The sequence below is a fragment of the Brienomyrus brachyistius genome, chromosome 2 (assembly GCF_023856365.1).
Source record: "Brienomyrus brachyistius isolate T26 chromosome 2, BBRACH_0.4, whole genome shotgun sequence".
In the NCBI taxonomy this organism is placed as follows: Eukaryota; Metazoa; Chordata; class Actinopteri; order Osteoglossiformes; family Mormyridae; genus Brienomyrus; species Brienomyrus brachyistius.
The window spans coordinates 41,807,935-41,834,456 of record NC_064534.1 but is presented as its reverse complement, the minus strand read 5'-3'; the positions used below and the strand labels follow the sequence as shown (position 1 = coordinate 41,834,456).

Here is a 26,522-nt window from a genome sequence, read left to right as displayed (position 1 = left end):
CAGCACCTAGAATTACCAGGAAGTATTTAGAGTAAAACGGTGTGTAAAAGCTGCCTTTATGAATGAGAGAAAAAAAATATAAATATATATAAAATAGTAAAATGGAAGGGGAGTGATAGATTTAAATTAATCGTGAAGTGGAGCGCCCCCTGTATAAAGTAAAAGTGAGAAAAGCTTACAGCACCTGGTATTCCCAGGTGGTTTTCCATCCAAGTACTAACCAGACCCTACCCTGCTTAGCTTCCAAGACCAGACGAGATCGGGTGTGTTCAGGGTGGTATGGCCGTAAGCGAGAGATGCTACCAAAAACAGCCATTTTGCATTACACGCGTCTATACATGCCAGTTAGTCCCATTGGATCCTACTCCTGGTTTTTTTTTTTTTATCTGACTCACACTGCAGCCCCACCATCCAATCGGCAGCGCCGGACCCACACCAAACATTCACCAAACTACTCAGCCGGCAGCCTACCACAATTATTCCATTCTTTCCGCATCCGCACACTTCCTTCTTTTTAACTCCTTTTCACTACCACACAGGTTAATCGCCGCACGTCCCCCGCCGGCAAACATTACTCCTTTGCCTACTGCATGCAGGCTTCTCTTAACGACCCTCTGTTATCAACTCCGCTAACAGCCACAAAATCTCCGCCGCACGAAGCCCACTGGTAGCTGCTGAATCACATGCTTCCCCAAAACGTCGCGCTGTCAGAACACTGGGAGCTACACACACCAACAAGTCCATACTGCAGGCTGCAGCCAGAACAATTTTCTACATTCAAACATCGACGGCCTCTTCTCTCTAAAAATTCACCAGACCGCTTCTACCACCAGCAAAGAAGTTTCCATCCCTAATTCCTCTGTGATTCCCACTAACCTAAACATTAAGCTGGCATTGAAGGGTGTGAATTACCCCGGCCAATCTGTTCTTTTAAATACAGCTTTTAGCAAGTTTTGAAAGGAGAAGAGCAGAACTTGCTATGCCAATAATATCGAGTCTTCTGTGGCGAAGTGGTTTTTGCATAGAAAACAAAGCGGTCAGTTGAAGAGGAATAATATCAGTACTTTGTTTAAAACTGTGTGTAAAAAGCTGTCTCTTTATCATTAACAATAAGTTGTAAAACGTGAATTGGGAGTGACAGTCTTCAAGTTTGTGAGAAGATCGCGACCTGGTGGAATAAAGGCACGAACAGCTTACAGCACCTAGAATTACCAGGAAGTATTTAGAGTAAAACGGTTTCTAAAAGCTGCCTTTATGAATGAGAGAAAAAAAATATAAATATATATAAAATAGTAAAATGGAAGGGGAGTGATAGATTTAAATTAATCGTGAAGTGGAGCGCCCCCTGTATAAAGAAAAAGTGAGAAAAGCTTACAGCACCTGGTATTCCCAGGTGGTTTCCCATCCAAGTACTAACCAGACCCTACCCTGCTTAGCTTCCAAGATCAGACGAGATCGGGCGTGTTCAGGGTGGTATGGCCATAAGCGAGAGATGCTACCAAAAACAGCCATTTTGCATTACACGCGTCTATACATGCCAGTTAGTCCCATTGGATCCTACTCCTGGTTTTTTTTTTTTTTTATCTGACTCACACTGCAGCCCCACCATCCAATCGGCAGCGCCGGACCCACACCAAACATTCACCAAACTACTCAGCCGGCAGCCTACCACAATTATTCCATTCTTTCCGCATCCGCACACTTCCTTCTTTTTAACTCCTTTTCACTACCGCACAGGTTAATCGCCGCACGTCCCCCGCCGGCAAACATTACTCCTTTGCCTACTGCATGTAGGCTTCTCTTAACGACCCTCTGTTATCAACTCCGCTAACAGCCACAAAATCTCCGCCGCACGAAGCCCACTGGTAGCTGCTGAATCACATGCTTCCCCAAAACGTCGCGCTGTCAGAACACTGGGAGCTACACACACCAACAAGTCCATACTGCAGGCTGCAGCCAGATCAATTTTCTACATTCAAACATCGACGGCCTCTTCTCTCTAAAAATTCACCAGACCGCTTCTACCACCAGCAAAGAAGTTTCCATCCCTAATTCCTCTGTGATTCCCACTAACCTAAACATTAAGCTGGCATTGAAGGGTGTGAATTACCCCGGCCAATCTGTTCTTTTAAATACAGCTTTTAGCAAGTTTTGAAAGGAGAAGAGCAGAACTTGCTATGCCAATAATATCGAGTCTTCTGTGGCGAAGTGGTTTTTGCATAGAAAACAAAGCGGTCAGTTGAAGAGGAATAATATCAGTACTTTGTTTAAAACTGTGTGTAAAAAGCTGTCTCTTTATCATTAACAATAAGTTGTAAAACGTGAATGGGGAGTGACAGTCTTCAAGTTTGTGAGAAGATCGCGCCCTGGTGGAATAAAGGCACGAACAGCTTACAGCACCTAGAATTACCAGGAAGTATTTAGAGTAAAACGGTTTCTAAAAGCTGCCTTTATGAATGAGAGAAAAAAAATATATATATATATATGAAATACTAAAATGGAAGGGGAGTGATAGATTTAAATTAATCGTGAAGTGGAGCGCCCCCTGTATAAAGTAAAAGTGAGAAAAGCTTACAGCACCTGGTATTCCCAGGAGGTCTCCCATCCAAATACTAACCAGACCCTACGCTGCTTGGCTTCCGAGATCAGACGAGATCGGGCGTGTTCAGGGTGGTATGGCCGTAAGCGAGAGATGCTACCAAAAACAGCCCTTTTGCATTACACGCGTCTATACATGCCAGTTAGTCCCATTGGATCCTACTCCTGGTTTTTTTTTTTTTTTTATCTGACTCACACTGCAGCCCCACCATCCAATCGGCAGCGCCGGACCCACACCAAACATTCACCAAACTACTCAGCCGGCAGCCTACCACAATTATTCCATTCTTTCCGCATCCGCACACTTCCTTCTCTTTAACTCCTTTTCACTACCGCACAGGTTAATCGCCGCACGTCCCCCGCCGGCAAACATTACTCCTTTGCCTACTGCATGCAGGCTTCTCTTAACGACCCTCTGTTATCAACTCCGCTAACAGCCACAAAATCTCCGCCGCACGAAGCCCACTGGTAGCTGCTGAATCACATGCTTCCCCAAAACGTCGCGCTGTCAGAACACTGGGAGCTACACACACCAACAAGTCCATACTGCAGGCTGCAGCCAGAACAATTTTCTACATTCAAACATCGACGGCCTCTTCTCTCTAAAAATTCACCAGACCGCTTCTACCACCAGCAAAGAAGTTTCCATCCCTAATTCCTCTGTGATTCCCACTAACCTAAACATTAAGCTGGCATTGAAGGGTGTGAATTACCCCGGCCAATCTCTTCTTTTAAATACAGCTTTTAGCAAGTTTTGAAAGGAGAAGAGCAGAACTTGCTATGCCAATAATATCGAGTCTTCTGTGGCGAAGTGGTTTTTGCATAGAAAACAAAGCGGTCAGTTGAAGAGGAATAATATCAGTACTTTGTTTAAAACTGTGTGTAAAAAGCTGTCTCTTTATCATTAACAATAAGTTGTAAAACGTGAATGGGGAGTGACAGTCTTCAAGTTTGTGAGAAGATCGCGCCCTGGTGGAATAAAGGCACGAAGAGCTTACAGCACCTAGAATTACCAGGCAGTATTTAGAGTAAAACGGTGTGTAAAAGCTGCCTTTATGAAAGAGAGAAAATAAAAATATATATATAAAATAGTAAAATGGAAGGGGAGTGATAGATTTAAATTAATCGTGAAGTGGAGCGCCCCCTGTATAAAGTAAAAGTGAGAAAAGCTTACAGCACCTGGTAGTCCCAGGTGGTCTCCCATCCAAGTACTAACCAGACCCTACCCTGCTTAGCTTCCGAGATCAGACGAGATCGGGCGTGTTCAGGGTGGTATGGCCGTAAGCGAGAGATACTACCAAAAACAGCCCTTTTGCATTACACGCCTCTATACATGCCAGTTGGTCCCATTGGATCCTACTAATGTTCTTTTTTTTTTTTTTATCTGACTCACACTGCAGCCCCACCATCCAATCGGCAGCGCCGGACCCACACCAAACATTCACCAAACTACTCAGCCGGCAGCCTACCACAATTATTCCATTCTTTCCGCATCCGCACACTTCCTTCTTTTTAACTCCTTTTCACTACCGCACAGGTTAATCGCCGCACGTCCCCCGCCGGCAAACATTACTCCTTTGCCTACTGCATGTAGGCTTCTCTTAACGACCCTCTGTTATCAACTCCGCTAACAGCCACAAAATCTCCGCCGCACGAAGCCCACTGGTAGCTGCTGAATCACATGCTTCCCCAAAACGTCGCGCTGTCAGAACACTGGGAGCTACACACACCAACAAGTCCATACTGCAGGCTGCAGCCAGATCAATTTTCTACATTCAAACATCGACGGCCTCTTCTCTCTAAAAATTCACCAGACCGCTTCTACCACCAGCAAAGAAGTTTCCATCCCTAATTCCTCTTTGATTCCCACTAACCTAAACATTAAGCTGGCATTGAAGGGTGTGAATTACCCCGGCCAATCTGTTCTTTTAAATACAGCTTTTAGCAAGTTTTGAAAGGAGAAGAGCAGAACTTGCTATGCCAATAATATCGAGTCTTCTGTGGCGAAGTGGTTTTTGCATAGAAAACAAAGCGGTCAGTTGAAGAGGAATAATATCAGTACTTTGTTTAAAACTGTGTGTAAAAAGCTGTCTCTTTATCATTAACAATAAGTTGTAAAACGTGAATGGGGAGTGACAGTCTTCAAGTTTGTGAGAAGATCGCGCCCTGGTGGAATAAAGGCACGAACAGCTTACAGCACCTAGAATTACCAGGAAGTATTTAGAGTAAAACGGTTTCTAAAAGCTGCCTTTATGAATGAGAGAAAAAAAAAAATATATATATATGAAATACTAAAATGGAAGGGGAGTGATAGATTTAAATTAATCGTGAAGTGGAGCGCCCCCTGTATAAAGTAAAAGTGAGAAAAGCTTACAGCACCTGGTATTCCCAGGAGGTCTCCCATCCAAATACTAACCAGACCCTACGCTGCTTGGCTTCCGAGATCAGACGAGATCGGGCGTGTTCAGGGTGGTATGGCCGTAAGCGAGAGATGCTACCAAAAACAGCCCTTTTGCATTACACGCGTCTATACATGCCAGTTAGTCCCATTGGATCCTACTCCTGGTTTTTTTTTTTTTTTTATCTGACTCACACTGCAGCCCCACCATCCAATCGGCAGCGCCGGACCCACACCAAACATTCACCAAACTACTCAGCCGGCAGCCTACCACAATTATTCCATTCTTTCCGCATCCGCACACTTCCTTCTCTTTAACTCCTTTTCACTACCGCACAGGTTAATCGCCGCACGTCCCCCGCCGGCAAACATTACTCCTTTGCCTACTGCATGCAGGCTTCTCTTAACGACCCTCTGTTATCAACTCCGCTAACAGCCACAAAATCTCCGCCGCACGAAGCCCACTGGTAGCTGCTGAATCACATGCTTCCCCAAAACGTCGCGCTGTCAGAACACTGGGAGCTACACACACCAACAAGTCCATACTGCAGGCTGCAGCCAGAACAATTTTCTACATTCAAACATCGACGGCCTCTTCTCTCTAAAAATTCACCAGACCGCTTCTACCACCAGCAAAGAAGTTTCCATCCCTAATTCCTCTGTGATTCCCACTAACCTAAACATTAAGCTGGCATTGAAGGGTGTGAATTACCCCGGCCAATCTGTTCTTTTAAATACAGCTTTTAGCAAGTTTTGAAAGGAGAAGAGCAGAACTTGCTATGCCAATATTATCGAGTCTTCTGTGGCGAAGTGGTTTTTGCATAGAAAACAAAGCGGTCAGTTGAAGAGGAATAATATCAGTACTTTGTTTAAAACTGTGTGTAAAAAGCTGTCTCTTTATCATTAACAATAAGTTGTAAAACGTGAATGGGGAGTGACAGTCTTCAAGTTTGTGAGAAGATCGCGCCCTGGTGGAATAAAGGCACGAAGAGCTTACAGCACCTAGAATTACCAGGCAGTATTTAGAGTAAAACGGTGTGTAAAAGCTGCCTTTATGAAAGAGAGAAAATAAAAATATATATATAAAATAGTAAAATGGAAGGGGAGTGATAGATTTAAATTAATCGTGAAGTGGAGCGCCCCCTGTATAAAGTAAAAGTGAGAAAAGCTTACAGCACCTGGTAGTCCCAGGTGGTCTCCCATCCAAGTACTAACCAGACCCTACCCTGCTTAGCTTCCGAGATCAGACGAGATCGGGCGTGTTCAGGGTGGTATGGCCGTAAGCGAGAGATGCTACCAAAAACAGCCCTTTTGCATTACACGCCTCTATACATGCCAGTTGGTCCCATTGGATCCTACTAATGTTCTTTTTTTTTTTTTTATCTGACTCACACTGCAGCACCACCATCCAATCGGCAGCGCCGGACCCACACCAAACATTCACCAAACTACTCAGCCGGCAGCCTACCACAATTATTCCATTCTTTCCGCATCCGCACACTTCCTTCTCTTTAACTCCTTTTCACTACCGCACAGGTTAATCGCCGCACGTCCCCCGCCGGCAAACATTACTCCTTTGCCTACTGCATGCAGGCTTCTCTTAACGACCCTCTGTTATCAACTCCGCTAACAGCCACAAAATCTCCGCCGCACGAAGCCCACTGGTAGCTGCTGAATCACATGCTTCCCCAAAACGTCGCGCTGTCAGAACACTGGGAGCTACACACACCAACAAGTCCATACTGCAGGCTGCAGCCAGAACAATTTTCTACATTCAAACATCGACGGCCTCTTCTCTCTAAAAATTCACCAGACCGCTTCTACCACCAGCAAAGAAGTTTCCATCCCTAATTCCTCTGTGATTCCCAATAACCTAAACATTAAGCTGGCATTGAAGGGTGTGAATTACCCCGGCCAATCTGTTCTTTTAAATACAGCTTTTAGCAAGTTTTGAAAGGAGAAGAGCAGAACTTGCTATGCCAATAATATCGAGTCTTCTGTGGCGAAGTGGTTTTTGCATAGAAAACAAAGCGGTCAGTTGAAGAGGAATAATATCAGTACTTTGTTTAAAACTGTGTGTAAAAAGCTGTCTCTTTATCATTAACAATAAGTTGTAAAACGTGAATGGGGAGTGACAGTCTTCAAGTTTGTGAGAAGATCGCGCCCTGGTGGAATAAAGGCACGAAGAGCTTACAGCACCTAGAATTACCAGGCAGTATTTAGAGTAAAACGGTGTGTAAAAGCTGCCTTTATGAAAGAGAGAAAATAAAAAAATATATATAAAATAGTAAAATGGAAGGGGAGTGATAGATTTAAATTAATCGTGAAGTGGAGCGCCCCCTGTATAAAGTAAAAGTGAGAAAAGCTTACAGCACCTGGTAGTCCCAGGTGGTCTCCCATCCAAGTACTAACCAGACCCTACCCTGCTTAGCTTCCGAGATCAGACGAGATCGGGCGTGTTCAGGGTGGTATGGCCGTAAGCGAGAGATGCTACCAAAAACAGCCCTTTTGCATTACACGCCTCTATACATGCCAGTTGGTCCCATTGGATCCTATTAATGTTCTTTTTTTTTTTTTTTATCTGACTCACACTGCAGCCCCACCATCCAATCGGCAGCGCCGGACCCACACCAAACATTCACCAAACTACTCAGCCGGCAGCCTACCACAATTATTCCATTCTTTCCGCATCCGCACACTTCCTTCTCTTTAACTCCTTTTCACTACCGCACAGGATAATTGCCGCACGTCCCCCGCCGGCAAACATTACTCCTTTGCCTACCTCATGCAGGCTTCTCTTAACAACCCTCTGTTATCAACTCCGCTAACAGCCACAAAATCTCTGCCGCACGAAGCCCACTGGTAGCTGTTGAATCACATGCTTCCCCAAAACGTCGCGCTGTCAGAACACTGGGAGCTACACACACCAACAAGTCCATACTGCAGGCTGCAGCCAGAACAATTTTCTACATTCAAACATTGACGGCCTCTTCTCTCTAAAAATTCACCAGACCGCTTCTACCACCAGCAAAGAAGTTTCCATCCCTAATTCCTCTGTGATTCCCACTAACCTAAACATTAAGCTGGCATTGAAGGGTGTGAATTACCCCGGCCAACCTGCTCTTTTAAATACAGCTTTTAGCAAGTTTTGAAGGGAGGAGAAGAGCAGACCTTGCTATGCCAATAATAACGAGTCTTCTGTGGCGAAGTCGTTTTTGCATAGAAAACAAAGCGGTGAGTTGAAGAGGAATAATATCAGTACTTTGTTTAAAACTGTGTGTAAAAAGCTGACTCTTTATCATTAACAATAAGTTGTAAAATGTGAATGGGGAGTGACAGTCTTCAAGTTTGTGAGAAGATCGCGCCCTGGTGGAATAAAGGCACGAACAGCTTACAGCAGCTATAATTACCAGGCAGTATTTAGAGTAAAACGGTGTGTAAAAGCTGCCTTTATGAATGAGAGAAAAAAGAAATATATAAAATAGTAAAATGGAAGGGGAGTGATAGATTTAAATTAATCGTGAAGTGGAGCGCCCCCTGTATAAAGTAAAAGTGAGAAAAGCTTACAGCACCTGGTATTCCCAGGTGGTCTCCCATCCAAGTACTAACCAGACCCTAGCCTGCTTAGCTTCCAAGATAAGACGAGATCGGGCGCGTTCAGGGTGGTACGGCCGTAAGCGAGAGACGCTACCAAAAATAGCCCTTTTGCATTACACGCGTCTATACATGCCAGTTATTCCCATTGGATCCTACTCCTGTTTTTTTTTTTTTTTTATCTGACTCACACATCAGCACCACCATCCAATCGGCAGCACCGGACCCACACCAAACATTCACCAAACTACTCAGCCAGCAGCCTACCACAATTATTCCATTCTTTCCGCATCCGCACACTTCCTTCTCTTTAACTCCTTTTCACTACCGCACAGGTTAATTGCCGCACGTCCCCCGCCGGCAAACATTACTCCTTTGCCTACCTCATGCAGGCTTCTCTTAACAACCCTCTGTTATCAACTCCGCTAACAGCCACAAAATCTCCGCCGCACGAAGCCCACTGGTAGCTGTTGAATCACATGCTTCCCCAAAACGTCGCGCTGTCAGAACACTGGGAGCTACACACACCAACAAGTCCATACTGCAGGCTGCAGCCAGAACAATTTTCTACATTGAAACATCGACGGCCTCTTCTCTCTAAAAATTCACCAGACCGCTTCTACCATCAACAAAGAAGTTTCCATCCCTAATTCCTCTGTGATTCCCACTAACCTAAACATTAAGCTGGCATTGAAGGGTGTGAATTACCCCGGCCAACCTGCTCTTTTAAATACAGCTTTTAGCAAGTTTTGAAAGGAGGAGAAGAGCAGACCTTGCTATGCCAACAATATCAAGTCTTCTGTGGCGAAGTGGTTTTTGCATAGAAAACAAAGCGGTGAGTTGAAGAGGAATTATATCAGTACTTTGTTTAAAACTGTGTGTAAAAAGCTGTCTCTTTATTATTAACAATAAGTTGTAAAACGTGAATGGGGAGTGACAGTCTTCAAGTTTGTGAGAAGATCGTGCCCTGGTGGAATAAAGGCACGAACAGCTTACAGCACCTAGAATTACCAGGCAGTATTTAGAGTAAAACGTGTGTAAAAGCTGCCTTTATGAAAGAGAGAAAATAAAAATATATATATAAAATAGTAAAATGGAAGGGGAGTGCTAGATTTCAATTAATCGTGAAGTGGAGCGCCCCCTGTATAAAGTAAAAGTGAGAAAAGCTTACAGGACCTGGTATTCCCAGGTGGTCTCCCATCCAAGTACTAACCAGACCCTAGCCTGCTTAGCTTCCGAGATAAGACACGATCGGGCGCATTCAGGGAGGTATGGCCGTAAGCGAGAGATGCTACCAAAAATAGCCCTTTTGCATTACACGCGTCTATACATGCCAGTTATTCCCATTGGATCCTACTCCTGTTTTTTTTTTTTTTTATCTGACTCACACTGCAGCACCACCATCCAATCGGCAGCACCGCACCCACACCAAACATTCACCAAACTACTCAGCCGGCAGCCTACCACAATTATTCCATTCTTTCCGCATCCGCACACTTCCTTCTTTTTAACTCCTTTTCACTACCGCACAGGTTAATCGCCGCACGTCCCCCGCCGGCAAACATTACTCCTTTGCCTACTGCATGCAGGCTTCTCTTAACGACCCTCTGTTATCAACTCCGCTAACAGCCACAAAATCTCCGCCGCACGAAGCCCACTGGTAGCTGCTGAATCACATGCTTCCCCAAAACGTCGCGCTGTCAGAACACTGGGAGCTACACACACCAACAAGTCCATACTGCAGGCTGCAGCCAGAACAATTTTCTACATTCAAACATCGACGGTCTCTTCTCTCTAAAAATTCACCAGACCGCTTCTACCACCAGCAAAGAAGTTTCCATCCCTAATTCCTCTGTGATTCCCACTAACCTAAACATTAAGCTGGCATTGAAGGGTGTGAATTACCCCGGCCAATCTGTTCTTTTAAATAGAGCTTTCAGCAAGTTTTGAAAGGAGAAGAGCAGAACTTGCTATGCCAATAATATCGAGTCTTCTGTGGCGAAGTGGTTTTTGCATAGAAAACAAAGCGGTGAGTTGAAGAGGAATAATATCAGTACTTTGTTTAAAACTGTGTGTAAAAAGCTGTCTCTTTATCATTAACAATAAGTTGTAAAATGTGAATGGGGAGTGACAGTCTTCAAGTTTGTGAGAAGATCGCGCCCTGGTGGAATAAAGGCACGAACAGCTTACAGCAGCTATAATTACCAGGCAGTATTTAGAGTAAAACGGTGTGTAAAAGCTGCCTTTATGAATGAGAGAAAAAAGAAATATATAAAATAGTAAAATGGAAGGGGAGTGATAGATTTAAATTAATCGTGAAGTGGAGCGCCCCCTGTATAAAGTAAAAGTGAGAAAAGCTTACAGCACCTGGTATTCCCAGGTGGTCTCCCATCCAAGTACTAACCAGACCCTAGCCTGCTTAGCTTCCAAGATAAGACGAGATCGGGCGCGTTCAGGGTGGTACGGCCGTAAGCGAGAGACGCTACCAAAAATAGCCCTTTTGCATTACACGCGTCTATACATGCCAGTTATTCCCATTGGATCCTACTCCTGTTTTTTTTTTTTTTTTATCTGACTCACACAGCAGCACCACCATCCAATCGGCAGCACCGGACCCACACCAAACATTCACCAAACTACTCATCCGGCAGCCTACCACAATTATTCCATTCTTTCCGCATCCGCACACTTCCTTCTCTTTAACTCCTTTTCACTACCGCACAGGTTAATTGCCGCACGTCCCCCGCCGGCAAACATTACTCCTTTGCCTACCTCATGCAGGCTTCTCTTAACAACCCTCTGTTATCAACTCCGCTAACAGCCACAAAATCTCCGCCGCACGAAGCCCACTGGTAGCTGTTGAATCACATGCTTCCCCAAAACGTCGCGCTGTCAGAACACTGGGAGCTACACACACCAACAAGTCCATACTGCAGGCTGCAGCCAGAACAATTTTCTACATTGAAACATCGACGGCCTCTTCTCTCTAAAAATTCACCAGACCGCTTCTACCATCAACAAAGAAGTTTCCATCCCTAATTCCTCTGTGATTCCCACTAACCTAAACATTAAGCTGGCATTGAAGGGTGTGAATTACCCCGGCCAACCTGCTCTTTTAAATACAGCTTTTAGCAAGTTTTGAAAGGAGGAGAAGAGCAGACCTTGCTATGCCAAGAATATCAAGTCTTCTGTGGCGAAGTGGTTTTTGCATAGAAAACAAAGCGGTGAGTTGAAGAGGAATTATATCAGTACTTTGTTTAAAACTGTGTGTAAAAAGCTGTCTCTTTATTATTAACAATAAGTTGTAAAACGTGAATGGGGAGTGACAGTCTTCAAGTTTGTGAGAAGATCGTGCCCTGGTGGAATAAAGGCACGAACAGCTTACAGCACCTAGAATTACCAGGCAGTATTTAGAGTAAAACGTGTGTAAAAGCTGCCTTTATGAAAGAGAGAAAATAAAAATATATATATAAAATAGTAAAATGGAAGGGGAGTGATAGATTTAAATTAATCGTGAAGTGGAGCGCCCCCTGTATAAAGTAAAAGTGAGAAAAGCTTACAGCACCTGGTATTCCCAGGTGGTCTCCCATCCAAGTACTAACCAGACCCTAGCCTGCTTAGCTTCCAAGATAAGACGAGATCGGGCGCGTTCAGGGTGGTACGGCCGTAAGCGAGAGACGCTACCAAAAATAGCCCTTTTGCATTACACGCGTCTATACATGCCAGTTATTCCCATTGGATCCTACTCCTGTTTTTTTTTTTTTTTTTATCTGACTCACACAGCAGCACCACCATCCAATCGGCAGCACCGGACCCACACCAAACATTCACCAAACTACTCATCCGGCAGCCTACCACAATTATTCCATTCTTTCCGCATCCGCACACTTCCTTCTCTTTAACTCCTTTTCACTACCGCACAGGTTAATTGCCGCACGTCCCCCGCCGGCAAACATTACTCCTTTGCCTACCTCATGCAGGCTTCTCTTAACACTAGAATTCCTGGAAAAATGAGGCTCTGCTCACAAGGAGCCCCCCCTCTTACTCCCCTCACAAGCTGCCCGCCCCCTCTCCAGCACCATTAACACCTTTTGTTTTGCAAATGAATCACAGTCACTCAGCTGAAGTCATCCCCCAGCCTGAAGTCACTTCTTCAACTCAGGTCTGCACTAAAGAGTTTATCTAGTGATGTATTGTAAGGATTCACATGCTTTGATACATAATAATTTGAAATACAGTGGAACCCCCAAATCTACTACGGTAACCGTGGTGTCAATTACACAAATATATTTTGATATAGCAAATACATATATTTTGATGTATGTTCTGTGTCTACAACTATATGTGTAAATGTATGATGAAATAACATGTCATACATGTGCACGCATGTGCATTTCTGATGTAAACACTTCATGTGCCACATGGGAAAAAGTTGCATCATTGATTCACGAGTACAAGCTGCAGGAATATTGACAAAGAATGTGTAAATTTCAAGTATCAGATGGTATAAAGATAAAGAGCATGTGTGTGTATGATAGAGAGAGAGAGTCCGTGTCATTCAAGTGGAAGATACACATTTATTATACAAAATAAGCACATACACTAAAGATACAAAACCTTTTCTATCCACTAGCAGTCATCACACACCCAAGGACCCTCCTTCCTACACTTGCGACAGGTGTACCTGTCACACTGCACACATCTCTCTGTACTGTGGTTCCTATTACAGTGACGGAGCACCTGACACTGAGTCCTCTTTCCAGTGGCAAGCTGAGGAACAGAAGCTTGTCTAAGCTGTGTCTTCATTTCTTTTTCAGTCTCTTTTTCTTGCATAAATCGACGCCGAAGTTTCTTTTTCCCAAACAGAGCCATCTTTAGCCTTCATGCAAAGCGCAGCTGCAGTGTCCTGAGTTCTTACTTAGTGATTCATTTATAATGCATATATCGCGCTAATGTTATGCCAGGGTTCTTTTACCGATATATGTAAATCAATTTATCTTTTAGCTCTAACTTTTACAACTGAATAAGGTTACACAGATTGTTGCAGACATCAACTGTATGTATTTATTATATCAAAAATAACCGATTGAATGTGATACGGAAACACACACGCACGCGAAAGTCTTTTTTTTATTATGCCGTAATTATATATCTGGACCACAATCTGTTTTTGAATAATTAGCACTTTTGTGTGCTCATAATTGCCCATCCTGTTTCATACGTACATCACGAAGTGTTTGTGTGCACTGCGGCATCTCATAATCCCACACACAAATGCACACACGTCGGGAGTAATTTACAGTCTTTTGTGCGCTGATAACTGCGCAATGTTTCCCATGTAACATGTGAATTGCTTCCGTGTGAAGTTCACCGTGGCATCTCATAATCCTACGCACAAATGCACACACGTCCTCAGTAATTTACAGTCTTTTGTGCGCTCATAACTGCGCGATCTTTTTCGCAAGTAGCAACGTCAGTGTTTACATTCAAAGCGCATTGTGCTCTCTCATAACAAATGGACATAGTAATCAGCAGTCTTTTGTGTGCATGCACTTCTTACGGGGATTACGGTCTTTGCACATTGCAAGTTGCAGGTTTTTCTTCATTACCTATAAAAATGCTTTGTCTGTCGGTACATTTATAATGCAAATATCATGCCAGGGTAATTTTATGTGTCATTTAGCCCTGATCGAACTTTAAAACTGAAAATCAGATTACCGATTGCTACAGGCAGTAAGCAAATGCATGTATTTATTCCATCAAATACTTTCTTGAAACTGAAATTACCGAATCAAGAGAAATGGGGATTCAACTGTGTTTCAAATTAGGATATATTAACGCATGTATTTTACGATTCCTCAGACCACACTGTTAGAAAACGTTTCTGTGCAGACCCGAAGCTGAAACCGTGAAACTCCGCTTTCATTTGCAAAACAATAGGTGTTGATTGGCGCTGATGAGGGGGCGGGCAGCTTGTGTGGGGAGTGAGGGGGGGGCTCCACCCGAGGTGCGTCCGAAAAATTTCGTTGACTTCAGGGATCGTAGTGTTAACAACCCTCTGTTATCAACTCCGCTAACAGCCACAAAATCTCCGCCGCACGAAGCCCACTGGTAGCTGTTGAATCACATGCTTCCCCAAAACGTCGCGCTGTCAGAACACTGGGAGCTACACACACCAACAAGTCCATACTGCAGGCTGCAGCCAGAACAATTTTCTACATTGAAACATCGACGGCCTCTTCTCTCTAAAAATTCACCAGACCGCTTCTACCATCAACAAAGAAGTTTCCATCCCTAATTCCTCTGTGATTCCCACTAACCTAAACATTAAGCTGGCATTGAAGGGTGTGAATTACCCCGGCCAACCTGCTCTTTTAAATACAGCTTTTAGCAAGTTTTGAAAGGAGGAGAAGAGCAGACCTTGCTATGCCAAGAATATCAAGTCTTCTTTGGCGAAGTGGTTTTTGCATAGAAAACAAAGCGGTGAGTTGAAGAGGAATTATATCAGTACTTTGTTTAAAACTGTGTGTAAAAAGCTGTCTCTTTATTATTAACAATAAGTTGTAAAACGTGAATGGGGAGTGACAGTCTTCAAGTTTGTGAGAAGATCGTGCCCTGGTGGAATAAAGGCACGAACAGCTTACAGCACCTAGAATTACCAGGCAGTATTTAGAGTAAAACGTGTGTAAAAGCTGCCTTTATGAAAGAGAGAAAATAAAAATATATATATAAAATAGTAAAATGGAAGGGGAGTGATAGATTTAAATTAATCGTGAAGTGGAGCGCCCCCTGTATAAAGTAAAAGTGAGAAAAGCTTACAGGACCTGGTATTCCCAGGTGGTCTCCCATCCAAGTACTAACCAGACCCTAGCCTGCTTAGCTTCCGAGATAAGACGCGATCGGGCGCATTCAGGGAGGTATGGCCGTAAGCGAGAGATGCTACCAAAAATAGCCCTTTTGCATTACACGCATCTATACATGCCAGTTATTCCCATTGGATCCTACTCCTGTTTTTTTTTTTTTTTTATCTGACTCACACTGCAGCACCACCATCCAATCGGCAGCACCGCACCCACACCAAACATTCACCAAACTACTCAGCCGGCAGCCTACCACAATTATTCCATTCTTTCCGCATCCGCACACTTCCTTCTCTTTAAGTCCTTTTCACTACCGCACAGGTTAATCGCCGCACGCCCCCCGCCGGCAAACATTACTCCTTTGCCTACCGCATGCAGGCTTCTCTTAATGACCTTCTGTTATCAACTCCGCTAACAGCCACAAAATCTCCGCCGCACGAAGCCCACTGGTAGCTGCTGAATCACATGCTTCCCCAAAACGTCGCGCTGTCAGAACACTGGGAGCTACACACACCAACAAGTCCATACTGCAGGCTGCAGCCAGAACAATTTTCTACATTCAAACATTGACGGCCTCTTCTCTCTAAAAATTCACCAGACCGCTTCTACCACCAGCAAAGAAGTTTCCATCCCTAATTCCTCTGTGATTCCCACTAACCTAAACATTAAGCTGGCATTGAAGGGTGTGAATTACCCCGGCCAACCTGCTCTTTTAAATACAGCTTTTAGCAAGTTTTGAAAGGAGGAGAAGCGAAGACCTTGCTATGCCAATAATAACGAGTCTTCTGTGGTGAAGTCGTTTTTGCATAGAAAACAAAGCGGTGAGTTGAAGAGGAATTATATTAGTACTTTGTTTAAAACTGTGTGTAAAAAGCTGTCTCTTTATTATTAACAATAAGTTGTAAAACGTGAATGGGGAGTGACAGTCTTCAAGTTTGTGAGAAGATCGCGCCCTGGTGGAATAAAGGCACGAACAGCTTACAGCAGCTATAATTACCAGGCAGTATTTAGAGCAAAACGGTGTGTAAAAGCTGCCTTTATGAATGAGAGAAAAAAGAAATATATAAAATAGTAAAATGGAAGGGGAGTGATACATTTAAATTAATCGTGAAGTGGAGCGCCCCCTGTATAAAGTAAAAGTGAGAAAAGCTTACAGCACCTGGTATTCCCAGGCGGTCTCCCATTCAAGTACTAACCAGACCCTAGCCTGCTTAGCTTCCAAGATCAGACGAGATCGGGCGCGTTCAGGGTGGTATGGCCGTAAGCGAGAGACGCTACCAAAAATAGCCCTTTTGCATTACACGCGTCTATACATGCCAGTTAGTCCCATTGGATCCTACTCCTGTTTTTTTTTTTTTTTTTATCTGACTCACACTGCAGCCCCACCATCCAATCGGCAGTGCCGGAACCACACCAAACATTCACCAAACTACTCAGCCGGCAGCCTACCACAATTATTCCATTCTTTCCGCATCCGCACACTTCCTTCTCTTTAACTCCTTTTCACTACCGCACAGGTTAATCGCCGCACGTCCCCCGCCGGCAAACATTACTCCTTTGCCTACCTCATGCAGGCTTCTCTTAACAACCCTGTGTTATCAACTCCGCTAACAGCCACAAAATCTCTGCCGCACGAAGCCCACTGGTAGCTGTTGAATCACATGCTTCCCCAAAACGTCGCGCTGTCAGAACACTGGGAGCTACACACACCAACAAGTCCATACTGCAGGCTGCATCCAGAACAATTTTCTACATTCAAACATCGACGGCCTCTTCTCTCTAAAAATTCACCAGACCGCTTCTACCACCAGCAAAGAAGTTTCCATCCCTAATACCTCTGTGATTCCCACTAACCTAAACATTAATCTGGCATTGAAGGGTGTGAATTACCCCGGCCAACCTGCTCTTTTAAATAAAGCTTTTAGCAAGTTTTGAAGGGAGGAGAAGAGCAGACCTTGCTTTGCCAATAATATCGAGTCTTCTGTGGCGAAGTGGTTTTTGCATAGAAAACAAAGCGGTGAGTTGAAGAGGAATTATATCAGTACTTTGTTTAAAACTGTGTGTAAAAAGCTGTCTCTTTATCATTAACAATAAGTTGTAAAACGTGAATGGGGAGTGACAGTCTTCAAGTTTGTGAGAAGATCGCGCCCTGGTGGAATAAAGGCACGAACAGCTTACAGCACCTAGAATTACCAGGCAGTATTTAGAGTAAAACGTGTGTAAAAGCTGCCTTTATGAATGAGAGTAAAAAAAAATATATATATATAAAATAGTAAAATGGAAGGGGAGTGATAGATTTAAATTAATCGTGAAGTGGAGCACCCCCTGTATAAAGTAAAAGTGAGATAAGCTTACAGCACCTGGTATTCCCAGGAGGTCTCCCATCCAAGTACTAACCAGACCCTACCCTGCTTGGCTTCCGAGATCGGATGAGATCGGGCGTGTTCAGGGTGGTATGGCCATAAGCGAGAGATGCGACCAAAAACAGCCCTTTTGCATTACACGCGTCTATACATGCCAGTTAGTCCCATTGGATCCTACTAATGTTCTTTTTTTTTTTTTTATCTGACTCACACTGCAGCCCCACCATCCAATCGGCAGCGCCGGACCCACACCAAACATTCACCAAACTACTCAGCCAGCAGCCTACCACAATTATTCCATTCTTTCCGCATCCGCACACTTCCTTCTCTTTAACTCCTTTTCACTACCGCACAGGTTAATCGCTGCACGTCCCCCGCCGGCAAACATTACTCCTTTGCCTACCTCTTGCAGGATTCTCTTAACAACCCTCTGTTATCAACTCCGCTAACAGCCACAAAATCTCTGCCGCACGAAGCCCACTGGTAGCTGTTGAATCACATGCTTCTCCAAAACGTCGCGCTGTCAGAGCACTGGGAGCTACACACACCAACAAGTCCATACTGCAGGCTGCAGCCAGAACAATTTTCTACATTCAAACATCGACAGCCTCTTCTCTCTAAAAATTCACCAGACCGCTTCTACCACCAGCAAAGAAGTTTCCATCCCTAATTCTTCTGTGATTCCCACTAACCTAAACATTAAGCTGGCATTGAAGGGTGTGAATTACCCCGGCCAACCTGCTCTTTTAAATAAAGCTTTTAGCAAGTTTTGAAGGGAGGAGAAGAGCAGACCTTGCTTTGCCAATAATATCGAGTCTTCTGTGGCGAAGTGGTTTTTGCATAGAAAACAAAGCGGTGAGTTGAAGAGGAATTATATCAGTACTTTGTTTAAAACTGTGTGTAAAAAGCTGTCTCTTTATCATTAACAATAAGTTGTAAAACGTGAATGGGGAGTGACAGTCTTCAAGTTTGTGAGAAGATCGCGCCCTGGTGGAATAAAGGCACGAACAGCTTACAGCACCTAGAATTACCAGGCAGTATTTAGAGTAAAACGTGTGTAAAAGCTGCCTTTATGAATGAGAGAAAAAAAAAATATATATATATAAAATAGTAAAATGGAAGGGGAGTGATAGATTTAAATTAATCGTGAAGTGGAGCACCCCCTGTATAAAGTAAAAGTGAGATAAGCTTACAGCACCTGGTATTCCCAGGAGGTCTCCCATCCAAGTACTAACCAGACCCTACCCTGCTTGGCTTCCGAGATCGGATGAGATCGGGCGTGTTCAGGGTGGTATGGCCATAAGCGAGGGATGCGACCAAAAACAGCCCTTTTGCATTACACGCGTCTATACATGCCAGTTAGTCCCATTGGATCCTACTAATGTTCTTTTTTTTTTTTTTATCTGACTCACACTGCAGCCCCACCATCCAATCGGCAGCGCCGGACCCACACCAAACATTCACCAAACTACTCAGCCAGCAGCCTACCACAATTATTCCATTCTTTCCGCATCCGCACACTTCCTTCTCTTTAACTCCTTTTCACTACCTCACAGGTTAATCGCTGCACGTCCCCCGCCGGCAAACATTACTCCTTTGCCTACCTCTTGCAGGATTCTCTTAACAACCCTCTGTTATCAACTCCGCTAACAGCCACAAAATCTCTGCCGCACGAAGCCCACTGGTAGCTGTTGAATCACATGCTTCTCCAAAACGTCGCGCTGTCAGAGCACTGGGAGCTACACACACCAACAAGTCCATACTGCAGGCTGCAGCCAGAACAATTTTCTACATTCAAACATCGACAGCCTCTTCTCTCTAAAAATTCACCAGACCGCTTCTACCACCAGCAAAGAAGTTTCCATCCCTAATTCTTCTGTGATTCCCACTAACCTAAACATTAAGCTGGCATTGAAGTGTGTAAATTACCCCGGCCAACCTGCTCTTTTAAATACAGCTTTTAGCAAGTTTTGAAAGGAGGAGAAGAGCAGATAATATGCCAATAATATCGAATATTCTGTGGCGAAGTGGTTTTTGCATAGAAAACAAAGCGGTGAGTTGAAGAGGAATTATATTAGTACTTTGTTTAAAACTGTGTGTAAAAAGCTGTCTCTTTATTATTAACAATAAGTTGTAAAACGTGAATGGGGAGTGACAGTCTTCAAGTTTGTGAGAAGATCACGCCCTGGTGGAATAAAGGCACGAACAGCTTACAGCAGCTATAATTACCAGGCAGTATTTAGAGTAAAACGGTGTGTAAAAGCTGCCTTTATGAATGAGAGAAAAAAGAAATATATAAAATAGTAAAATGGAAGGGGAGTGATACATTTAAATTATTCGTGAAGTGGAGCGCCCCCTGTATAAAGTAAAAGTGAGAAAAGCTTACAGCACCTGGTATTCCCAGGCGGTCTCCCATTCAAGTACTAACCAGACCCTAGCCTGCTTAGCTTCCAAGATCAGACGAGATCGGGCGCGTTCAGGGTGGTATGGCCGTAAGTGAGAGACGCTACCAAAAATAGCCCTTTTGCATTACACGCGTCTATACATGCCAGTTACTCCCATTGGATCCTACTCCTGTTTTTTTTTTTTTTTTTATCTGACTCACACTGCAGCCCCACCATCCAATCGGCAGTGCCGGAACCACACCAAACATTCACCAAACTACTCAGCCGGCAGCCTACCACAATTATTCCATTCTTTCCGCATCCGCACACTTCCTTCTTTTTAACTCCTTTTCACTACCGCACAGGTTAATCGCCGCACGTCCCCCGCCGGCAAACATTACTCCTTTGCCTACCTCATGCAGGCTTCTCTTAACAACCCTGTGTTATCAACTCCGCTAACAGCCACAAAATCTCTGCCGCACGAAGCCCACTGGTAGCTGTTGAATCACATGCTTCCCCAAAACGTCGCGCTGTCAGAACACTGGGAGCTACACACACCAACAAGTCCATACTGCAGGCTGCATCCAGAACAATTTTCTACATTGAAACATCGACGGCCTCTTCTCTCTAAAAATTCACCAGACCGCTTCTACCACCAGCAAAGAAGTTTCCATCCCTAATACCTCTGTGATTCCCACTAACCTAAACATTAATCTGGCATTGAAGGGTGTGAATTACCCCGGCCAACCTGCTCTTTTAAATAAAGCTTTTAGCAAGTTTTGAAGGGAGGAGAAGAGCAGACCTTGCTATGCCAATAATATCGAGTCTTCTGTGGCGAAGTGGTTTTTGCATAGAAAACAAAGCGGTCAGTTGAAGAGGAATAATATCAGTACTTTGTTTAAAACTGTGTGTAAAAAGCTGTCTCTTTATCATTAACAATAAGTTGTAAAACGTGAATGGGGAGTGACAGTCTTCAAGTTTGTGAGAAGATCGCGCCCTGGTGGAATAAAGGCACGAACAGCTTAGAGCACCTTGAATTACCAGGAAGTATTTAGAGTAAAACGGTGTGTAAAAGCTACCTTTATGAATGAGAGAAAAATATATATATATATAAAATAGTAAAATGGAAGGGGAGTGATAGATTTAAATTAATCCTGAAGTGGAGCGCCCCCTGTATAAAGTAAAAGTGAGAAAAGCTTACAGCACCTGGTATTCCCAGGAGGTATCCCATCCAAGTACTAACCAGACCCTACCCTGCTTAGCTTACGAGATCGGATGAGATCGGGCGTGTTCAGGGTGGTATGGCCATAAGCGAGAGACGCTACCAAAAACAGCCCTTTTGCATTACACGCCTCTATACATGCCAGTTGGTCCCATTGGATCCTACTAATGTTCTTTTTTTTTTTTTTATCTGACTCACACTGCAGCCCCACCATCCAATCGGCAGCGCCGGACCAACACCAAACATTCACCAAACTACTCAGCCAGCAGCCTACCACAATTATTCCATTCTTTCCGCATCCGCACACTTCCTTCTTTTTAACTCCTTTTCACTACCGCACAGGTTAATCGCCGCACGTCCCCCGCCGGCAAACATTACTCCTTTGCCTACTGCATGCAGGCTTCTCTTAACGACCCCCTGTTATCAACTCCGCTAACAGCCACAAAATCTCCGCCGCACGAAGCCCACTGGTAGCTGCTGAATCACATGCTTCCCCAAAACGTCGCGCTGTCAGAACACTGGGAGCTACACACACCAACAAGTCCATACTGCAGGCTGCAGCCAGAACAATTTTCTACATTCAAACATCGACGGCCTCTTCTCTCTAAAAATTCACCAGACCGCTTCTACCACCAGCAAAGAAGTTTCCATCCCTAATTCCTCTGTGACTCCCACTAACCTAAACATTAAGCTGGCATTGAAGGGTGTGAATTACCCCGGCCAATCTGTTCTTTTAAATACAGCTTTTAGCAAGTTTTGAAAGGAGAAGAGCAGAACTTGCTATGCCAATAATATCGAGTCTTCTGTGGCGAAGTGGTTTTTGCATAGAAAACAAAGCGGTCAGTTGAAGAGGAATAATATCAGTACTTTGTTTAAAACTGTGTGTAAAAAGCTGTCTCTTTATCATTAACAATAAGTTGTAAAACGTGAATGGGGAGTGACAGTCTTCAAGTTTGTGAGAAGATCGCGCCCTGGTGGAATAAAGGCACGAACAGCTTAGAGCACCTTGAATTACCAGGAAGTATTTAGAGTAAAACGGTGTGTAAAAGCTGCCTTTATGAATGAGAGAAAAATATATATATATATATATATAAAATAGTAAAATGGAAGGGGAGTGATAGATTTAAATTAATCGTGAAGTGGAGCGCCCCCTGTATAAAGTATAAGTGAGAAAAGCTTACAGCACCTGGTATTCCCAGGAGGTCTCCCATCCAAGTACTAACCAGACCCTACCCTGCTTGGCTTCCGAGATCGGATGAGATCGGGCGTGTTCAGGGTGGTATGGCCATAAGCGAGAGACGCGACCAAAAACAGCCCTTTTGCATTACACGCGTCTATACATGCCAGTTAGTCCCATTGGATCCTACTCCTGGTTTTTTTTTTATTTTTAATCTGACTCACACTGCAGCACCACCATCCAATCGGCAGCGCCGGACCCACACCAAACATTCACCAAACTACTCAGCCGGCAGCCTACCACAATTATTCCATTCTTTCCGCATCCGCACACTTCCTTCTTTTTAACTTCTTTTCACTACCGCACAGGTTAATCGCCGCACGTCCCCCGCCGGCAAACATTACTCCTTTGCCTACTGCATGCAGGCTTCTCTTAACGACCCTCTATTATCAACTCCGCTAACAGCCACAAAATCTCCGCCGCACGAAGCCCACTGGTAGCTGCTGAATCACATGCTTCCCCAAAACGTCGCGCTGTCAGAACACTGGGAGCTACACACACCAACAAGTCCATACTGCAGGCTGCAGCCAGAACAATTTTCTACATTCAAACATCGACGGCCTCTTCTCTCTAAAAATTCACCAGACCGCTTCTACCACTAGCAAAGAAGTTTCCATCCCTAATTCCTCTGTGATTCCCACTAACCTAAACATTAAGCTGGCATTGAAGGGTGTGAATTACCCCGGCCAATCTGTTCTTTTAAATACAGCTTTTAGCAAGTTTTGAAAGGAGAAGAGCAGAACTTGCTATGCCAATAATATCGAGTCTTCTGTGGCGAAGTGGTTTTTGCATAGAAAACAAAGCGGTCAGTTGAAGAGGAATAATATCAGTACTTTGTTTAAAACTGTGTGTAAAAAGCTGTCTCTTTATCATTAACAATAAGTTGTAAAACGTGAATGGGGAGTGACAGTCTTCAAGTTTATGAGAAGATCGCGCCCTGGTGGAATAAAGGCACGAACAGCTTACAGCACCTAGAATTACCAGGAAGTATTTAGAGTAAAACGGTTTCTAAAAGCTGCCTTTATGAATGAGAGAAAAAAAAAATATATATATATATAAAATAGTAAAATGGAAGGGGAGTGATAGATTTAAATTAATCGTGAAGTGGAGCGCCCCCTGTATAAAGTAAAAGTGAGATAAGCTTACAGCACCTGGTATTCCCAGGAGGTCTCCCATCCAAGTACTAACCAGACCCTACCCTGCTTGGCTTCCGAGATCGGATGAGATCGGGCGTGTTCAGGGTGGTATGGCCATAAGCGAGAGATGCGACCAAAAACAGCCCTTTTGCATTACACGCGTCTATACATGCCAGTTAGTCCCATTGGATCCTACTAATGTTCTTTTTTTTTTTTTTATCTGACTCACACTGCAGCCCCACCATCCAATCGGCAGCGCCGGACCCACACCAAACATTCACCAAATTACTCAGCCAGCAGCCTACCACAATTATTCCATTCTTTCCGCATCCGCACACTTCCTTCTTTTTAACTCCTTTTCACTACCGCACAGGTTAATCGCCGCACGTCCCCCGCCGGCAAACATTACTCCTTTGCCTACTGCATGCAGGCTTCTCTTAACGACCCTCTGTTATCAACTCCGCTAACAGCCACAAAATCTCCGCCGCACGAAGCCCACTGGTAGCTGCTGAATCACATGCTTCCCCAAAACGTCGCGCTGTCAGAACACTGGGAGCTACACACACCAACAAGTCCATACTGCAGGCTGCAGCCAGAACAATTTTCTACATTCAAACATCGACGGCTTCTTCTCTCTAAAAATTCACCAGACCGCTTCTACCACCAGCAAAGAAGTTTCCATCCCTAATTCCTCTGTGACTCCCACTAACCTAAACATTAAGCTGGCATTGAAGGGTGTGAATTACCCCGGCCAATCTGTTCTTTTAAATACAGCTTTTAGCAAGTTTTGAAAGGAGAAGAGCAGAACTTGCTATGCCAATAATATCGAGTCTTCTGTGGCGAAGTGGTTTTTGCATAGAAAACAAAGCGGTCAGTTGAAGAGGAATAATATCAGTACTTTGTTTAAAACTGTGTGTAAAAAGCTGTCTCTTTATCATTAACAATAAGTTGTAAAACGTGAATGGGGAGTGACAGTCTTCAAGTTTGTGAGAAAATCGCGCCCTGGTGGAATAAAGGCACGAACAGCTTAGAGCACCTTGAATTACCAGGAAGTATTTAGAGTAAAACGGTGTGTAAAAGCTGCCTTTATGAATGAGAGAAAAATATATATATATATATATATATATATAAAATAGTAAAATGGAAGGGGAGTGATAGATTTAAATTAATCCTGAAGTGGAGCGCCCCCTGTATAAAGTAAAAGTGAGAAAAGCTTACAGCACCTGGTATTCCCAGGAGGTCTCCCATCCAAGTACTAACCAGACCCTAGCCTGCTTGGCTTCCGAGATCGGATGAGATCGGGCGTGTTCAGGGTGGTATGGCCATAAGCGAGAGACGCGACCAAAAACAGCCCTTTTGCATTACACGCGTCTATACATGCCAGTTAGTCCCATTGGATCCTACTCCTGGTTTTTTTTTTTTTTTTTATCTGAATCACACTGCAGCACCACCATCCAATCGGCAGCGCCGGACCCACACCAAACATTCACCAAACTACTCAGCCGGCAGCCTACCACAATTATTCCATTCTTTCCGCATCCGCACACTTCCTTATTTTTAACTCCTTTTCACTACCGCACAGGTTAATCGCCGCACGTCCCCCGTCGGCAAACATTACTCCTTTGCCTACTGCATGCAGGCTTCTCTTAACGACCCTCTGTTATCAACTCCGCTAACAGCCACAAAATCTCCGCCGCACGAAGCCCACTGGTAGCTTTTGAATCACATACTTCTCCAAAACGTCGCGCTGTCAGAGCACTGGGAGCTACACACGCCAACAAGTCCATACTGCAGGCTGCAGCCAGAACAATTTTCTACATTCAAACATCGACAGCCTCTTCTCTCTAAAAATTCACCAGACCGCTTCTACCACCAGCAAAGAAGTTTCCATCCCTAATTCTTCTGTGATTCCCACTAACCTAAACATTAAGCTGGCATTGAAGTGTTTAAATTACCCCGGCCAACCTGCTCTTTTAAATACAGCTTTTAGCAAGTTTTGAAAGGAGGAGAAGAGCAGATAATATGCCAATAATATCGAATATTTTGTGGCGAAGTGGTTTTTGCATAGAAAACAAAGTGGTGAGTTGAAGAGGAATTATATTAGTACTTTGTTTAAAACTGTGTGTAAAAAGCTGTCTCTTTATTATTAACAATAAGTTGTAAAACGTGAATGGGGAGTGACAGTCTTCAAGTTTGTGAGAAGATCGCGCCCTGGTGGAATAAAGGCACGAACAGCTTACAGCAGCTATAATTACCAGGCAGTATTTAGAGTAAAACGGTGTGTAAAAGCTGCCTTTATGAATGAGAGAAAAAAGAAATATATAAAATAGTAAAATGGAAGGGGAGTGATAGATTTAAATTAATCGTGAAGTGGAGCGCCCCCTGTATAAAGTAAAAGTGAGAAAAGCTTACAGCACCTGGTATTCCCAGGCGGTCTCCCATTCAAGTACTAACCAGACCCTAGCCTGCTTAGCTTCCAAGATCAGATGAGATCGGGCGCGTTCAGGGTGGTATGGCCGTAAGCGAGAGACGCTACCAAAAATAGCCCTTTTGCATTACACGCGTCTATATATGCCAGTTAGTCCCATTGGATCCTACTCCTGTTTTTTTTTTTTTTTTTATCTGACTCACACTGCAACCCCACCATCCAATCGGCAGTGCCGGAACCACACCAAACATTCACCAAACTACTCAGCCGGCAGCCTACCACAATTATTCCATTCTTTCCGC

The 26,522-nt window shown here is 44.0% G+C and overlaps 16 non-coding genes and 5 pseudogenes across 16 annotated transcripts; all 21 read right to left on the bottom strand.

Annotated features, from left to right (window-relative positions):
- Positions 1-172: 172 nt before the first annotated feature.
- On the bottom strand, positions 173-291 carry LOC125736101 (5S ribosomal RNA). The gene has a single exon (XR_007395384.1). It is a non-coding gene; the product is annotated as a 5S ribosomal RNA (ribosomal RNA).
- Positions 292-1,368: 1,077 nt separating this feature from the next.
- Positions 1,369-1,487, bottom strand: LOC125735046 (5S ribosomal RNA). Its single transcript, XR_007394345.1, has one exon. It is a non-coding gene; the product is annotated as a 5S ribosomal RNA (ribosomal RNA).
- Positions 1,488-2,568: 1,081 nt separating this feature from the next.
- LOC125736257 (5S ribosomal RNA) lies at positions 2,569-2,687 on the bottom strand. Its single transcript, XR_007395541.1, has one exon. It is a non-coding gene; the product is annotated as a 5S ribosomal RNA (ribosomal RNA).
- Positions 2,688-3,765: 1,078 nt separating this feature from the next.
- On the bottom strand, positions 3,766-3,884 carry LOC125734480 (5S ribosomal RNA). The gene has a single exon (XR_007393790.1). It is a non-coding gene; the product is annotated as a 5S ribosomal RNA (ribosomal RNA).
- A 1,081-nt stretch (positions 3,885-4,965) lies between these two features.
- LOC125736256 (5S ribosomal RNA) lies at positions 4,966-5,084 on the bottom strand. Its single transcript, XR_007395540.1, has one exon. It is a non-coding gene; the product is annotated as a 5S ribosomal RNA (ribosomal RNA).
- A 1,078-nt stretch (positions 5,085-6,162) lies between these two features.
- Positions 6,163-6,281, bottom strand: LOC125734479 (5S ribosomal RNA). Its single transcript, XR_007393789.1, has one exon. It is a non-coding gene; the product is annotated as a 5S ribosomal RNA (ribosomal RNA).
- Positions 6,282-7,359: 1,078 nt separating this feature from the next.
- On the bottom strand, positions 7,360-7,478 carry LOC125734478 (5S ribosomal RNA). The gene has a single exon (XR_007393788.1). It is a non-coding gene; the product is annotated as a 5S ribosomal RNA (ribosomal RNA).
- Positions 7,479-8,556: 1,078 nt separating this feature from the next.
- On the bottom strand, positions 8,557-8,675 carry LOC125731346 (5S ribosomal RNA; annotated as a pseudogene).
- A 1,079-nt stretch (positions 8,676-9,754) lies between these two features.
- On the bottom strand, positions 9,755-9,873 carry LOC125731875 (5S ribosomal RNA; annotated as a pseudogene).
- Positions 9,874-10,945: 1,072 nt separating this feature from the next.
- On the bottom strand, positions 10,946-11,064 carry LOC125731345 (5S ribosomal RNA; annotated as a pseudogene).
- Positions 11,065-12,143: 1,079 nt separating this feature from the next.
- LOC125731344 (5S ribosomal RNA) lies at positions 12,144-12,262 on the bottom strand (annotated as a pseudogene).
- Positions 12,263-15,402: 3,140 nt separating this feature from the next.
- On the bottom strand, positions 15,403-15,521 carry LOC125731581 (5S ribosomal RNA; annotated as a pseudogene).
- A 1,076-nt stretch (positions 15,522-16,597) lies between these two features.
- Positions 16,598-16,716, bottom strand: LOC125736047 (5S ribosomal RNA). The gene has a single exon (XR_007395330.1). It is a non-coding gene; the product is annotated as a 5S ribosomal RNA (ribosomal RNA).
- A 1,082-nt stretch (positions 16,717-17,798) lies between these two features.
- On the bottom strand, positions 17,799-17,917 carry LOC125732721 (5S ribosomal RNA). Its single transcript, XR_007392092.1, has one exon. It is a non-coding gene; the product is annotated as a 5S ribosomal RNA (ribosomal RNA).
- Positions 17,918-18,999: 1,082 nt separating this feature from the next.
- On the bottom strand, positions 19,000-19,118 carry LOC125732720 (5S ribosomal RNA). Its single transcript, XR_007392091.1, has one exon. It is a non-coding gene; the product is annotated as a 5S ribosomal RNA (ribosomal RNA).
- A 1,074-nt stretch (positions 19,119-20,192) lies between these two features.
- On the bottom strand, positions 20,193-20,311 carry LOC125737004 (5S ribosomal RNA). Its single transcript, XR_007396271.1, has one exon. It is a non-coding gene; the product is annotated as a 5S ribosomal RNA (ribosomal RNA).
- Positions 20,312-21,391: 1,080 nt separating this feature from the next.
- On the bottom strand, positions 21,392-21,510 carry LOC125734669 (5S ribosomal RNA). The gene has a single exon (XR_007393972.1). It is a non-coding gene; the product is annotated as a 5S ribosomal RNA (ribosomal RNA).
- Positions 21,511-22,593: 1,083 nt separating this feature from the next.
- Positions 22,594-22,712, bottom strand: LOC125732719 (5S ribosomal RNA). The gene has a single exon (XR_007392090.1). It is a non-coding gene; the product is annotated as a 5S ribosomal RNA (ribosomal RNA).
- Positions 22,713-23,795: 1,083 nt separating this feature from the next.
- Positions 23,796-23,914, bottom strand: LOC125732718 (5S ribosomal RNA). The gene has a single exon (XR_007392089.1). It is a non-coding gene; the product is annotated as a 5S ribosomal RNA (ribosomal RNA).
- Positions 23,915-25,003: 1,089 nt separating this feature from the next.
- Positions 25,004-25,122, bottom strand: LOC125734630 (5S ribosomal RNA). Its single transcript, XR_007393934.1, has one exon. It is a non-coding gene; the product is annotated as a 5S ribosomal RNA (ribosomal RNA).
- A 1,075-nt stretch (positions 25,123-26,197) lies between these two features.
- LOC125735478 (5S ribosomal RNA) lies at positions 26,198-26,316 on the bottom strand. The gene has a single exon (XR_007394773.1). It is a non-coding gene; the product is annotated as a 5S ribosomal RNA (ribosomal RNA).
- Positions 26,317-26,522: the final 206 nt, after the last annotated feature.